This window comes from Sus scrofa, chromosome 3, assembly GCF_054392235.1.
Source record: "Sus scrofa isolate SSC_HxYL_T2T_F1_AM1 chromosome 3, Sscrofa_HxYL_maternal_Yorkshire_Landrace_v2.0, whole genome shotgun sequence".
Classification (NCBI taxonomy): domain Eukaryota; kingdom Metazoa; phylum Chordata; class Mammalia; order Artiodactyla; family Suidae; genus Sus; species Sus scrofa.
In genome coordinates, this window is record NC_139385.1 from 36221008 (window position 1) to 36236865 (window position 15858).

At 44.2% G+C, this 15858-nt stretch overlaps 1 protein-coding gene and 1 long non-coding RNA gene across 8 annotated transcripts in view; one reads left to right on the plus strand and one right to left on the minus strand.

Annotated features, from left to right (window-relative positions):
• LOC110259931 (uncharacterized) overlaps positions 1-15858 on the plus strand; it is a 563371-nt gene that overhangs the window by 376977 nt on the left and 170536 nt on the right. For 4 of the 6 annotated variants that reach the window (XR_014840782.1, XR_014840784.1, XR_014840783.1 and 1 more), the window contains one exon: positions 9037-9155. This is a non-coding gene — a long non-coding RNA (uncharacterized LOC110259931). Of the gene's footprint in view, positions 1-9036; positions 10967-15858 lie in introns of those variants that run through there. The other 2 variants (XR_014840787.1, XR_002342415.2) reach the window with 1 other exon arrangement.
• The window catches only part of SHISA9 (shisa family member 9), a 545216-nt gene that overhangs the window by 51004 nt on the left and 478354 nt on the right, over positions 1-15858 (minus strand). The gene's annotated exons all lie outside the window — the stretch shown is intronic.

The following is a 15858-nucleotide window of genomic DNA, read 5'->3' on the forward strand; positions in this document are numbered from 1 at the left end:
TCTCCTTCTTGGCTCATCCACTCTGGAGGAGGCCAGCTGCCATCTTGTGAGGACACTCAAGCAGCCTGTGAGGAGTGATTGACAGCAACAGCAAGATGTGAATGTGCCATCTCAGAACTGGACATTCCAATGCCAGTCAGGGTTTTAGACCATGGCATCCCCAACCAACACTTCCTCAGAGACCCTGAGCACAGCCACCCCTGAAGTCCTGGCTCGCAGAAATTTTAGGCATACTACATTGTGGTTTTAAGTCACTAAGCTTTGAGGCCATAAATAACTAGTCCACCGTTAGAGCTCAGCTGTCTGGATTCAATCCTGGTGCTGTCCCTAACTAGCCCTGTGACTTTTAACTAGTTACTTCGTTTCTTTGTGCCTCAGTTTCCCTAACTGTTAAAGAGGGTCACCATAGTACCTATTTCCTAGGGTTCTTATGAGGATTAAGTGAGACAATGCATGTGAACTGCTTAGCAGAGTTCCATGCACAAATGCTTTGTAGATGTTTGCTCCAGTGATGGCATTGTCACATCATATTGTAATTGCGGTTGAGATGTCTCTGCCACTGGACTGCAGGCTTCTTGAAGGCAATGTCTAAATCCCATTCTTTTTTATTACCTTCTACCTAACCTAGCCTGGTACATGGCACCTGTTTACTACATGAATGGTGTTAATTGAATGCCTATCTTTCAAATTTCTTCTGGAATCAGGAACCTGTAGAGCAATGCGGCTCAGAATTTGGAATCTAAATTTAGTCCTGGGTTCCAGGGACATGGGGTTACCACTTACAGCTGTGTCATCTTAGGTGAGGTATTTAACTTTGCTAAGGTTCCTGTTGCTCACCTGTAAAATGAGGATTAAATTAACACTAGTCTCAGCATTCATTCTGGTTACCAACTGCTGCATGACAAACTATGCCAATACAGAGGCATGTTTTTCAGGGTTCTCCAGAGAAAGAGAACCAATAGAATAAACATATATGTGGAGAGAGAAAGAAGAGAGGGGGAGAGAGAGAAAGAGAGGGATGGAGGGGGGGAGGGATTTTGAGGGATTTTTCTCGCACAGTTATAGAAGCTGAGAAGTCTTACAATCTATAGTCTGGAAGCTGGAGTCCCAGGAAAGCCAGTGGAATAATTCAATCTGAGTCTGAAGGCCTGAGAACCAAAAAACACCAAGGCCTAAAAACAGGAAGAGATGGATGTCCCAGCCCAGGCAGAAAGAACACCTTTTCTCTGCCTTTTTGCTCTGTTTTGGGCCCTCAACACATTGGATGATACCCACTCTCATGGGTGAGAGTGATTGGCTTTATTCCATCAATGCCAAGTCAACGCTAATCTCTTCCAGAAACACAGACATACCCAGACATGATGTTTTACCAGCTATCTGGAAATCCTAATCAGGTCGACACAAAAAATTAACCATCACAAGAGACTCCAGACAAAACCACATTTTGCTTGTGCATCCAAGTGCGGGCAGAGTTCAGGAGGAAAATCTCCTCTTTTTTCCCCTCGGCATCAGCTGTGGCTGCTCCCCTGTGAGCTGAGAATCTGCTTCCGAGATGGATCACCCTTAGGGTTTCTAGGTCAGTGCTGGCTGCTGGCTGGGAGTTCAGCAGAGAACTCTGGGGACCTTGGCCTTTTCCCATGGGGGCATCTTCATATATCCTCGGTTTCTCATAGCATAATGGGTGGGTTCAGAAGTGATTCTCTCAACAGAGGGAGCCAGGCAGAGAAGAATTTCCCACTGTGCAGCGGTGGAGGTCACCTAGTTTTATAGTCACCAGACTCATCCTAGACAGTGACAAAATCCACCCAGGTGCCGGGGGGTTGGAGGGGAGGTGTGGCGGATATAGACCTCATTTCTATTTTTCATATTTATGATTATTTGTTCACTAAACAAGTGTTGAGCATTTACTCAACATGGGAAGTGCTGAAATATGATGATGAAAAACTCAGATGAACCACCTGGCTTGTTGTCATACCTGGGAACTCACTTCAAGGCAGTCATAAAACAGATTCATTTCGAGGTTGTTTATATGTGTTCTGCTTAGGTATCAATGGAATCCATCTCCCTTCGGCATGTTCTATGAATCCAGTGTTGCTAAGTTTGCAGTGGACACTCAATTACTGCCCAATGAATATGCAAATATATATTTTGGGGATCATATTAATAAACATATGGAACTTTATACTGACTCTAAAGATATCTCAGGATTCATGCAAACTTATTTTTTTTCCATTAATTTTAAGGAAGGGTGGCTTCTAATTCTCAGAGACCAGTGCAATGCCTTTATTTTGCCCCTTTGTTCCTAAGTCAATTATGTCAGAACACCTTTATTAAGGTCTCTAGACATGGTATATGGGGTCGATAACAGTTGAACATTAGCAAACATCTGGCTGGAAAAGCTAAAGAAAAATGCACATTTCCCGCTCTTCTAAAATGTAAACTTTCTCTATCTCTTATATGAACTCCAGTGATTTCAGGTTTTGATGTATGGCTTTGGGCTCTAAATAATCTGGTTATGGCTTATTTGGAGAAACAAAAGAGGCAAGACCCCTTGAAAAAAAATAGAATAAAAAATCAATAGGCTAGAACATCTGCAGGCAAAGGTGAAGGTTATACACTAATTTATCTTGTTTCTCTAGATAATGCTCTCTTTTTGTCCCACTCTCCTTGTCCTAGGTGTGGTGACATGGGAGAAGGGGGTAGCATTGAGAGAGAGAGAGTGGAGGTTTGCTTTATAAAGTGTATAAATCTTTTCTCCCTGAGGTATGCCTAGACCAGGACTCTGCTTGACTCCTAAGGCATGTGTACCTGCTAAGAACATCTAAGATCCTTCCAGTCAAAGAGTCTCCATCTCTTTTATGATATCTGATGGTCCCCAAAGAGCCACAGTTGGTAAAAAGAGAAGGGTGAGCCATAATAAAATGTGTCCCCAGGAGGTTATTCTTATTATCCCGTGTGTTTCCTTCAGATGTCCACTGGTTCACTGGGTTGACTCGTAGAATGAGTACATCAAAGTTGGAACACTTTTTTATTATCCATCACTCTTATCTCCAGTGCCTAGCACTGTGCACAAAATATGGGATGTACTCAGGAGAGATTAGTTCATCCACATGTTGAACAAACATTTCAAATGTTTATTGCACTTCCAGTGACATGACAGACATTGTCCTTGACATAAATGAAGGAAAGAAGGGAGGAAGGTGCCAAGTGAAAAATTCTCTCTTCGATTTTGCCTAGAGTGGCTCTACTCTTATTTCTTATTCCTCGTCTAGAACCATTCCTTCATTCAGTTTTCTTTTTGTTTCTCAGATAGATTACCTGCACCTTCCGTTCCCGTTTGGGAACTGTCCCAAGCTTACAGGGTGGCAATAGGGAGTGCGGGGGACTGTGATTCTTGGTGGTTGAATAGACCATATAAAGAAACTTGTTCAAGAGGATTTAAGGTTGTAAATGATATAGATATGTGGTCCTAGGTCAAATGAAAAAGACAAGGGAGAACAAAGAAAATAATGAAAGGCCATACAGAGCTGGAGAGCTGGTACTATACAGAGAGCTAGCCGAAGGAAGGCATTCAGAAATTAAGCTGTGAACTTGAAGGATGTGCAGGGTCTTTATTTTTATGTGGTGACATGGGGCAGGCACATGGCCATGAGAATTAAACAATTATAGAGTAGAAAGGGAAAAAAAATCCACCTAAGGATACCCTCACTTTTTTTTTTTGCTTTTTTAGGGCCACACCCACTGCATATGAAAGTTCCCAGGCGAGGGGTCAAATTGGATCTACAGCTGCCAGCCAACACCACAGCCGCAGCAATGTAGGCTCTGAGCCGTGTCTGTGACCTACTCCACAGCTCATGGCAAACTCCAGATCCCTGACACACTGAGCAAGACCAGGAATCAAACCCACATCCTCATCATACTAGTCGGGTTCGTTTGCACTGTGCCACAACAGGAACTCCTACCCTCACTTCTGACACTGATTGTACCTATTGTAGGTTCAGAGGGTCCCCCAAACATTTTTAGTTTTGGGAATTAGCTGAAAAGGGTCATAGAATTCACTGAAAGGTATTATACTCATGATTATCGTTTATTGCCAGGAAAGGATACAGGTTAGAGTTAGTCAAGGGAGGAAGCTCATGGGCAGAGCCCAAGAGAGGTTTCAGATTTGGAGCTTCAGTCATCCTTTCTCTGTGGAGCTGTGGATAGTGTGAGCTTCTCAGTATCAGCACAAAATGCACAGAGATTGCCAACCAGGGACACTCACCTGAAATTCTAGGGATTTCGTTGAGACTTGTGCACATACTTGGCAGCCCATCTGGTGTTGGAACTGATAACTTGAGGCTAACCAGTAGTCTTCAGCTCCTTCATAGTTAGAACTGATACTGCAGGGCCCAAAGCCTCCCTTATAAATCACATTTTTAGCCTGTCTGGTGGCCAGGGACCCAGGTGAACAAAGACACCCTATCAGGCATGACATTCCAAGGGTCAAGGGGTTGCATCCCAGTAGCCAAAAGCAAAGGCCAGACCCCTGTTTGGGTAAGGTTAAACCTTCACTGCCCCAGGACCTTAAAGAATAGACATTGGTATCCTAGAATTGTTCCATTGAATCATTCATTCTTTTTTTTTTTTGGCTATTTCTTTGTGCCGCTCCCATGGCATATGGAGGTTCCCAGGCTAGGGGTCGAATCAGAGCTGTAGCCACTGGCCTACACCAGAGCCACAGCAACACAGGATCCGAGCCGCGTCTGCAATCTACACCACAGCTCACGGCAACGCCAGATCCTTAACCCACTGAGCAAGGGCAGGGACCGAACCCGCAACCTCAGGGTTCCTAGTCGGATTCGTTAACCACTGCGCCACGACGGGAACTCCTCATTCATTCTTTCATCCATCCATCCATTCACTCATTTCTCTGTGTGCATATAGCACTAGACACTCCAGGGGAAATGGTGATGAAGACATGATTCTTGAGTTGACTCAAATGTGAGCAGTAATGGGCGACATGAAGGAAGAAGAGGATAGAAAAGGGACGTGGCTAGCTAGAGAGGCTAGCACTAGAGATGTAACCAGACAAGTTCAAATGCACAATCTAAGGTGACACTGGATTCCCAGTTCTTATTCTAGAAGGGTGAGAATGATGAGGCAGTCCAACCATGTGGCCAGGACATGGTAATAAGTCTTTCGGATCCATAGGAAACAGGCTAAGAAGAGTCACCAACACTCTCTACCCCATTTTATTTTCTTTCTAGAATTTACTGTATCTGAAATGGTCTGCTTCTCTTATTTGTTTCTTTAGTGTTTGTCTCTCCCAGTAGGCTAAGAAAAAATGTTTCCCGTCTTTCCCACCAGTTTATTCCCAATTCCCAGAAGAGTGCCTAGCACAAGGTAGACAGTCATTATTCATTCATTAAATGAATTTTATTCCAGACTCATGCCATAAGAAGGATCTCTGGACTTCCTGCCTACAGGACTCAGGTTTCTCCAGCTAAATCAAAGACGAACTCACAGCCACCAACAGAGTGTCTAGCTCTAGGTCAACTCCTGTTCACTTTTTTTCCACCAGGAGAGTGATGCATTGTATCAGGGGGAGCGGGAGGCTGTGGTTCATTTGTCCATTTAGATCCACTTAAAAGCTGAGGGGTAATTGTAGATGCAAAACTGCTGCCTTTAACTGTAAAAACTCCACACTGAGTTAATAAAGAATTGGGCACTTAGCTTGATGGTTTTGCATCTTAACACATGAAGCCATTTCTCAAAGGGTTGAATGAACATAATTATCAATTTCCACATGCATATTATGATTCAGCTGGGATCAGGCAAATGCTTCCTAAACACAGGCTGTTGACAATGGCAATGAGCACTTCTACTCACTGTTCTCATCCACCACATGCAAATTTGTGTCACTTTCTTTTGACTCTGTTTTATCGATTTCCACATAAATCTCTGGTGCATGTAAAACACTGAAGCTGCTCTTGAAATCAATCCAATAGGGAACAAGAATGGACTTTGCTTTCTGTAGAGGAAATTAGAGATACACCCTGATTTGGGGGGGTTGTCTAAACTGGGCAGGGAATGACTTGGGGGCAGTACAGAGATGGGCTTCTTTCATTTACTGGCAGATAAGACTGGGGTGGAGGATGATGCAAAATATTGAATAGAAGGGGAATCTTTTGTTTTGGAGAGGGAATGTGTACTCAATTATGTATATAAAATGAATCTGGATAAATGGTTTATAAAGGCATAATTATGTGGTTATGTGCATTGTAGATAATCTGGTGTAGAAATTGAATGGACTAAAATAGTAGAGTTATGACTTGAGCAGTAAGATTAAAAAAAAAAAAGTGGTTGATTATGTCTCTGTGATAGTAATAATGAGGTGAGCCAAGAACACAAGTGGAATTCAACCAAGTAAAATGGTGTGTCCCTCTAAGGGTGAAAAAAATAGGCAAAATTCCAGGCGATCCCATTGTGGCGTAGTGGAAACAAACCCAACTAGTATCCATGAGGATGTAGGTTCAATCCCTGGCCTTGCTCAGTGGGTTAGGGATCTGGCGTTTCCATGAGCTGTGGTATAGGCCACAAACGTAGCTGGGATCCCAAGTTGCTGTGGCTGTGTCGTAGGCTGGCAGCTGTGTAACTCCAATTCAGTCCCTAGGCTGGGAACTTCCATGTGCTACAGGTGTACTCCTAAAAAAAAAATTACAAACTGGGAGTTCCTGTTGTGGCTCAGTGGTTGAGGAACCCGACTGGTATCCATGAGAACATGGGTTCGATCCCTGGCCTCACTCAGTGGGTTAAGGACCCAGCATTGCCATGAGCTGTGGTGGATGTTGCAGATGCAGCTCGAATCTGACGTTGTTGTGGCTGTGGTGGAGGTCATCGGCTACAGCTCTGATTCGACCCCTAGCCTGGGAATTTCCATATGCCGTGGATGCCATAGGTGCAGCCCTAAAAAGACCAAAAAAAAAAAAAAAAAAAATTACAAGCAAAAAAATAGGTAAAATTCCAAATTGCCTGGCTCTGAGACACCTTCCCCCAGAGGCTATTTTATTTCATTTTATTTTATTTTTGCTTTTTAGGGCCACACACACAGCATATGGAGGTTCCCAGGCTAGGAGTCTAATTGGAGCTATAGCTGCTGGCCTACACCACAGCCACAGCAATGCCAGATCTGAGCTCCATCTGCAACCTACACCACACTCATGGCAACACTGGATCCTTAACCCACTGAATGAGGCCAGGGATCGAACCCTCAACCTCATGGTTCCTAGTAGGATTCGTTTCTGCTACGCCATGATGGGAACTCCCAGAGCCTTTTTTTAAGGAAGAGAACTCCCTGTCTGGTTCTATCAGCTCTCATTTGGAAAAAGGTCCAAAGTGCGGTAGAGAGAAAGCAATATCCCTTCCTTCTGATTGTCCCTATCAATCCACGTCCAAGGTGGCTAAGGCTACACCATGGGCTACAAGGCACAGTGTGGCTTCTTTCCTCAAGATTATGCCGACACAGACATCAGAGCAAGTCTGCCTGGATTTGAACCCCACTTCCATCCCTCACTACCTGTGTGATTTGGGGTACCTCTGACTCTTTTCTTCCTTATCTGTAAAATGGGGATGGACAACCTACATCTAGAGTTATTATGAAAGTTAAATGAGTTTGTACAATGCCTGGCATGTAGTGATCAAACATTTTCTATTAGGGTATTGAATAATTTAAATAGAAGATGCATGAGTGTGCGTCTGGGTGGAAAGTGGAATAGTGTCAGTGAAGGCGAAATCCCTTCCTACAGTACCTCTCATCATACTCCGCCAAGCCTCTCTCAGTCTTTTTTTCCTCTGCCTGAATCTTTCCCCTCCATTCTCTCCTTAGTAGCTTAATTGCTGTAGTTTCTCCTTCAGTTCCAAAAACAAACAAGCAAGCACACACACACACACACACACACACACACACACAGGGGAAGAGGATGTTCTGGAAACATCGACTGAGCATGGTTGGTCAAATATGACCTGTAGGGGGAGCCATTCCCTTTCCCTCTCTGCTTCTTGCAATCAGTTCTTGGAAGAGAAAGTTCTGTCCTCTCAAAAGGATGGTTGCCATCTCATTACCTCTCACTGGCACCCCATCAAGGAGGAGGAATTCTTTATTTGATTTAGGAGATGAGGGGATTATAACAGAAATTGGACCAACTTTCTCTATTGGAAAGTGTTAATGTGCTAAAGGCAGTGGACCCCTCTAGGGTTTTTCATGCTTCTGGACAATGACCAATCAGAAGGAAATCTTCCCCTTTTGTGGGCCTTCTATCATTTAGCAATTGGCATGAAACAGAGTACCTTAAAACTTAGTGGCTTAACACAATGATTTATTATTGTTTATAAGTCTGTGGGCAGTCTGGGTAGGTTTGCCAGTTTAGAGACGGGAGACGCCTTCATGCATCTTCAAGCAGCTGGAGAGCTGGCCAGGAGCTGGCTGGTCCATGGTGGCCTGGCTCTGCTCCACATGTCTCTTGTCCTCCAACAGGCTAGCCTGGGCGTGTTCTAGTGGTGGTGGTAGGGATCCAAGAGGAAGTAATCCTAGTTGTATGTGAGGACAAGAAGAGACCCACCCATCTTTGCAAGTCTCTGAATGGCGTGAGTTTGCTATAATCTTATCATTTAAAACTAGTCACACTTCTGACCCAGGGAACCACTGAATGATGGGCCAAGGATGTGGATGCAGGCAGATTATTTACTGGGGCTGTTATTGCAATCAGTCTCTACCCAGTCCCCAAATCTGTAGTATGGGATTTGAGATGTCACAGATTGCAAGGGTGAGAACAAACAGCCTTATCTGGAGAGGCTGGGATGGCTTTATGATGGAGGGGATCCCTGAGTCAAGTTTTAGAAGGTGAGAATGTATTTTCTAAGAAAGCTCAGACACCTGACAGAGCTTGGTGCTTTGGAAGAACTGACAGTAGCTCAACAGAGTAAGTTGAAATTGCGTTGTGAAAGCTGAGGTTGAAAGGTTGAGCTAAAGAGCTTTGTTTTTTTTAAATCGTACAGTCTGCCGGAAATCACTGAGGGTTTCTGTATTGTTGAATGATGCGATCTGCCTTCCTTTGGGAAGATAACCTTGTCCTGGGGTTAGGAAGAGGAGGAAGAGCTCTACACCCACCTGATCTGTAAGTCAAGAAACTTTTGTTGTCAAATAATGCTCCTTTATCCACCCACCTGCTTTGTTTAGTCCTTTCATTCCTCCCAGGAACACAGCTAAGTGGTTCTAATTCACAAACCTGGAAGCCAACTCCTTTTGTAGTCAGACAATAACAGATCCGGATTCTGGCCACACACACACACACACACACACACACACAAAAGAACACCAGAAAAAACGGCTGGGCTAAGAAACAAAGCCCCAGGTTGAGGCTCTTTCTTGCATTCTCCTCCTGAAGCATCTATAATTAGACTGGGGAGAAATGATTTCTTTAATTCATGCTGTTTCACGCAAGATCATTAGCAGTACTCGGCCGTATCTTTATTACTCCTGTGCACTCTACCTCCGTAACAGTTGAGAGCAACAATGGGGCTTCACTTATCTTCAGGAAGCCAGCCCATTCTTTTGAGGAAGGAAAAATGGCCCCAACCCCAGGTTGCCATAGACACTGGAGAAGGCTGTCGCGGAGCTGCGAGATACCTATTTCCTGGTGACATGCAGAATTAGAGGTATTGGGGAATCAAAGCGAAAACTAGCCTGAAGAAACAAAGGGTCCCTTCAGCTTCTCCTCACATACTTCTTTGCAGAAGCAGCCTCCCCGTGCTTCTTCCCCTTCTCCCCCCTCCCTGAAGCCAGGTGAATGAATTTGAATCCCAAGGATGGAGACAGTAACCTCCATGCTTAGCTCAAAGTCAAAGACCTTCCTTAAAGCGCATCAGTGGTTTCCCATGGTTCCAAACTTCCGACATACCTTCAAGCCCTGGAAGCTCTGTCACCTGCCAGCATCTCCATATTCCTTAGTCCCTGATCTTCTGCCCATACTCTCCTTTGAGTTCATGAACTTGTAACCTGTTTTCCCACGTAGCTGACTCTTCTTCCTAAATTCTCTCGCTCTTGCCCCTTTGTGTAACTGGCTCCTGGTTCTCCAGGTCCTGTCTGAAGGTTACATTCCCCTGAGACCCTGCCTGACCACTATTATGTCTAAAAGAATTCCTCCACCCCCTGTTATTCTCCATCGCATCATCTTGGTTCTCACCTGGTAATTTTCACAATCTCTAATTACCTTTTATTTACTGTTGCTTATTTATGGCTGGTCTCCCCCACCAGGGAGCAAGCTGCATAAAGGCAGGTGCCTGATAGATGTAGCTGCTCTTCTTTGCTAGCTTTCCTCCCACAGCAGATGCCAAGGAAGGATGCAAGCGCAACTTGTTTATTTGGGAGGTGAAGGGAATGCAGGAAGGGGGTAGGAGGGAGACAAGGAAAGGAAGGCAGCCAGTAAAGGTCTGGGATAACAGGTTACCATTCTGAGTGGCTTATAAGTACCGGAAACTGATATCTCACAGTTCTGGTGGCTGGAGGTCTGAGATCAGGGTGCCGGCATGGTTAGGTGGAAGTCCTCTTCCAGGTTGTAGGTGGCCAAGCTGTCCTCGTGTCCTTCACGGCAGAAGGGGAAGGGAGCTCTCTGGGGTGTCTTTTATAAGGGCACTCACCCCATTCATAAAATCCCCACTGGGAGTTCCCGTCGTGGTGCAGTGGTTAATCCGACTAGGAACCATGAGGTTGCAGGTTCGGTCCCTGCCCTTGCTCAGTCGGTTAACGATCCGGCGTTGCCGTGAGCTGTGGTGTAGGTTGCAGACGCGGCTCGGATCCCACGTTGCTGTGGCTCTGGCGTAGGCCAGTGGCTACAGCTCTGATTCGACCCCTAGCCTGGGAACCTCCCTATGCCGTGGGAGTGGCCCAAGAAATGGCAAAAAGACAAAAAAAAAAAAAAAAAAAAAATCCCCACCCACACGATCTAATCATTCTCCAAGACCCCCAAATACCATGGCATTGGAGGCTACGTTTTAACATACGTGTCTGGGGGGACACAAACGTTCAGTCTATAGCAGGTATGTTATTAAGTGAGTTACCACTGGGTCAACTGCAGTATAATGGTCCTTGGGACTCGAGGAGCCAGTGTAGACACACACTCAGCATTGCCCACCTGAGTGGTAGAGCTGGGGTAGTTACACACCAGCTCCCATCAATCACTGAGGGCTGTCCTCGAGGAGTGGGAAGTCTCCACCTGTCATCCTGCCTGGTCCATGGCGAGAGAGAGCTCTGGTGGCCAGAAAAAAAAATCTTCAAGTAAAGACTTGTGGGTATCAGAACGGAGAGTTAAAGATAAGGCCTAAGAGGAAATGGAGAGGACGCGGACAGCCTCTGTTACTGCGCTCCATTGACATTTGTTGAATGAATGAATGAATGAGTGGGGAGTTCTGTTGTGACTCAGCAGAATTGAACCTGACTAGTATCCATGAGGACGTGGGTTTGATCCCTGGCCTTGCTCAGTGTGTTAAGGATCTGGTATTGCCGTGAGCTGTGGTGTAGGTTACAGACTCTTCTCAGACTCAGGGTTACTGTAGCTGTGCTTATACCACAGCCACAGCAACACCAAATCCGAGCTGCATCTGTGACCTACACCATAGTTCATGGTAACTGAACAAGGCCAGGGATCAAACCCGCATCCTCATGGATCCTAGTGGGTTCATTAACCACTGAGCCACGATGGGAACTCCCTAGGTAGCATCTTTTTACTACATTAAAAAATACACACTTTTAGAAAATTCATACAATGACAAAAAGATTGAAAATATTAAATCATCCATAGTCCTGTAGCTCAGAAGAAACCTTGACCATTTTGGTTTATTATTCCTTGCTGTCTTTACTATACATTTTTAAAAATTTTGACTTGAAACTATGCTGTATATTCAATTGTATATTCTGTTTTTTAAATGAATCACCAGAACAGAAGCATTTTCCCAGGTTAATTACAAATTCTTCATAAACTTAATTCTACATGACTTCAAATATTCCATTGACGAATTCAGCAAAAAGTACTTACCAATTTCCTGCATGGCTGTTTGAGTTTGTTTCCAATATTTCCTAGTAATGAATGCCATTTCCCACAAAGTTGTTTGGATTGTAGGCTGTTTTATTACATTGGAAGTGGAAGTATTGGTTAAAATAACACATAGTCTTCAAAACCCTTGACACGTAGGGTCAAACAGCTTTCCAGAAGAGATCAACTTATATTCCTATCATCTGGGTCTACAAAGGGTGTCATTGAACTTCATACTCATCAGTGTTAAGCCACGTGGTGTCTTTGTTAAACTTGAAGGACTGCCTAGGAAAGCTCAGAAAACAGAAGGCTCAGAGTCCTAGAAGCTCAGTTTAGTGTCCATGCTGAAGAATGCTGCTGGTTTATTTTTTCTTTATATTCTGTGATGCTGAGATATTCTGAACAGGTACCTGGGGCATCAGTCTGGCTCAACATCTGGAGCCATCAAGGAGTCATGAGTAGGGAGGACAGACAAAGGACATTTGGGGGCCGCCTTGGAGCAGCGTCACAGATGGCCTCCTGTTATATAACCTCCTTCTGAAGAGTATGTTCTGCCCACCTCTCATCTCATCACGGGCGTGGAGAAGGAAGAAGTTGACAGACCCCGTCTGTGACTTGGGCAGCTTCAAAGGGGGCCTTTGTGAGGTTGGGAGACGCATGATAGCTGATAATTATAGCGGAGAGCGCAGCTCAGAGGCCTAATGACTGGAGCCAACCTAACATTTAGGTCAGGCTCCATAATGGCCTTTGAAGGCATGTTCTGCTGTTTAACGGTACCCTCCCATCTCCAGGAAATCTGGCCTTTTGCACTGGAATAAAAGGCCCGAATATGTGTGTAAAGCTCTCAGTACAGGATACTTCCAAACTCGCTTCCAGGAACCACTCCAGCAAAAATTCTCCACCATGAGCAGAAAAAGTCACTTCTTAGAGACTTTCCAAAAGACCCAGAGAGTCAGTCAAAGACAGTTGTTTCTGGAAGCCAGAGGCTCATGTGAACAGGTAGTCTCCTTCCATGCCCACCTTGGAAGCACTGCTTCCTTGTCTAAGGTCAGATACCCTGGAGCCTGTGCTTATCAAACGTGGCTTCCCCTCTCCAGGTTCTTTTTTTTTTTTTCTCCTTTTAGGCCCACATCTGCACCATATGGAGGTTCCCAGGCTAGGGGTAGAATCAGAGCTGCAGCTGCCGGCCTATACCACAGCCACAGCCATGCCAGATCCAAGTCACATCTATGACCTATGCTGCAGCTTGCAGCAGTGCTGGATCCTTAACCCACTGAGTGAGGCCAGGGATCAAACCCACATTCTCACAGATCCTATGTCAGATTCTTAACCCATTGATCCACAGCAGGAACTCCGAGGTTCTTTTCTACGTGCCTTTGAATCCCAACGATGGTGGTTATCACCCATTTACTTTCCACCGCTGTCCTCAAGTCCATCATGTATTATAGCGATGGGCACACGATGATCTTTGTTGTGAATGTGTGTGTGTATGTGTGCATGTATTCCAGGGTCCATTACTAAGTGTTATAATATTTATCCATAACAGTAGTTATGACATTTCTGTGGCAGTCATTCACTACCTGAGAAACAAAGAAAAAAGGAAAATTTCTCGTGTGTAAACACTGTGCAGCTAGTGAATTTATGCTCTCTGAGTCTCCTGGACCCATGAATTGTTCCTTTGTGTACATTCCACGATGTGCCATTTATACTGCATGCTCACCCATCCCCTCCCCCCGCTGCCAAATGAGTCGTTTCCCTGGAACGACTGAAAGGCAAATGTCTGGATGCTGGTTACTCCAGGTGGCCTGATTTGCCCACAGGTGCAGTGTCTATAGTGGGGTTGGCAAGTGCCCTTTCTTCCCCCACCTGCAGCTGTGCCATGAGGCTAGGGACCAGGCAGCAAGTGACCAACCCACCTATACATCCCTGTCCTTCCTCCCAGAGTTCTTGCCACCTCCTCAGGATGCTGTGAAGTGTAGGATGCAAGTCCCTGGTACATTTGGAACATAAACCATCACTTCCAGAGTTTGGAATCCTTCTTTTGCTCCTGCAACTTCTGATTAAATGTACTCAACACCCCCCCACACCCTGCCCCCGCTGCTTATTCCTCCAATTCACATACTCTTTTAATGGATTTTGGAAACTAAAAACTGGAAAGGGGTGTGGAGGAGTCTTCAGCTTTGACCAAATATGCTCAAGACAAATGCACACAAATGCCATGCTTTCTCCTCCTCCTTCTTCTCTTTTCATGGTTAATGCAATATTTATTACACCGAAGCAATGATAAGCAGTAAAAGACAAACAACTAACACTGCTTTCTGTACTCAACCCAGGACCAGAATTTTTGGCAGCACCTGTGGCATGTGGAAGTTCCCGGGCCAGGGATTGAACCCATGCCACAGCAGTGACAATGCCAGGTCCTTTAACTGCCAGGCCACCAGGAAGCTCCTTCCCACCCCCCATTTTTGTTGAGAAATAATTGACAAACATCACTGTATATGTTCAAGGTATAGTGCATAATGGTTTGATTTACATAAATTGTGATTACTGCAGTCATCCAGCTAACATCTCTCTTCTCATAGAGATACAAGAATATGAAAGAAAAAAGAGAGAAAAACCAATTTTCTTGTGATGAGAACTCATAGGGTTTACTCTCTCAGCAATGTATATATCATATGACAGTGTTAACTACAGTCACCATGCTGTATTTTACATCCCTAGTACTTATTTGTCTTGTAACTGGAGGTTTGTACCTTTTGCCTTTGTTTTTTGTGTTTTATTTGTTTTAGATTCCACATATAAATGAGATCATGCAGTAGTGGTGTTTTTCTGTCTGACTTATTCCACTTAGTATATTGCCTTCAAGCTCCATCTATGTTGTTGCAAATAGTAGGACTTCTTATTTTTTCTGGCTGAATATCATTCTATTGTATATAGAAGCCACAACTTCTTTATCCATTCACACATTGATAGACACGTAGGTTGTTTCCATGTCTTGCTTATTGTACATAAATGCTGCTATCAACAGGGAGCTGCAGATAACTTTTCAAGTTAGTATTTTCATTCCCTTTGGATATATTCCCAGAAGGGAAATTTCTGGTTCATATAATAGTTTTATTTTTAATTTTTTGAGGATCCTCTATACCATTTTCCATAGTGGCTATGCCAATTTACAGTCCTACTAACAGTGTACAAAAGTTCTTTTTTTCCCACATCCATGCCAGCATTTATCACTTGTCTTTTTGATGATGGTTTTTCTTTCAGGTAGATGGTAATATTTCATTGTGGTTTCATTTGCCTCACTGAACTCATAACACCAAATTGGAATTTTTGATTTTTATAGACTATGAGTGACCTGCAGGCAAAGATCAATTTAGCTTCCCCATATTTGCCTCCATAGGTTTTAACTCAAAACATAGTAGGTGCTCAGCAAATGTTTTTAATATAAACCTGCCCTCTAGTTTATATAAATAATAATCAGACTTACAGTGAGCACTTACACTATGTGCTGGGCAATAGTCTAACTGTCTTTTGCATTCACTAAATCCTTACTGGATTGGGAGGTAATATTATATTTCCCTCATTTTACAGATGAGGAAATAGAGGCCCAGAGAGGATTAACAACTTGCTCAAAGTGACACAGCTGGTAGGTGGTAGACTCAGGATTTGAATCCAAATCACTTGATTGCAAGTAGAATCCATGGGCTTAACCTACCACTGCTTTATATTCCCTGAATAATAACAAAGACCAAAGTTTTCAATCACAGGAAAAGGCAGTGAATAAAATTAT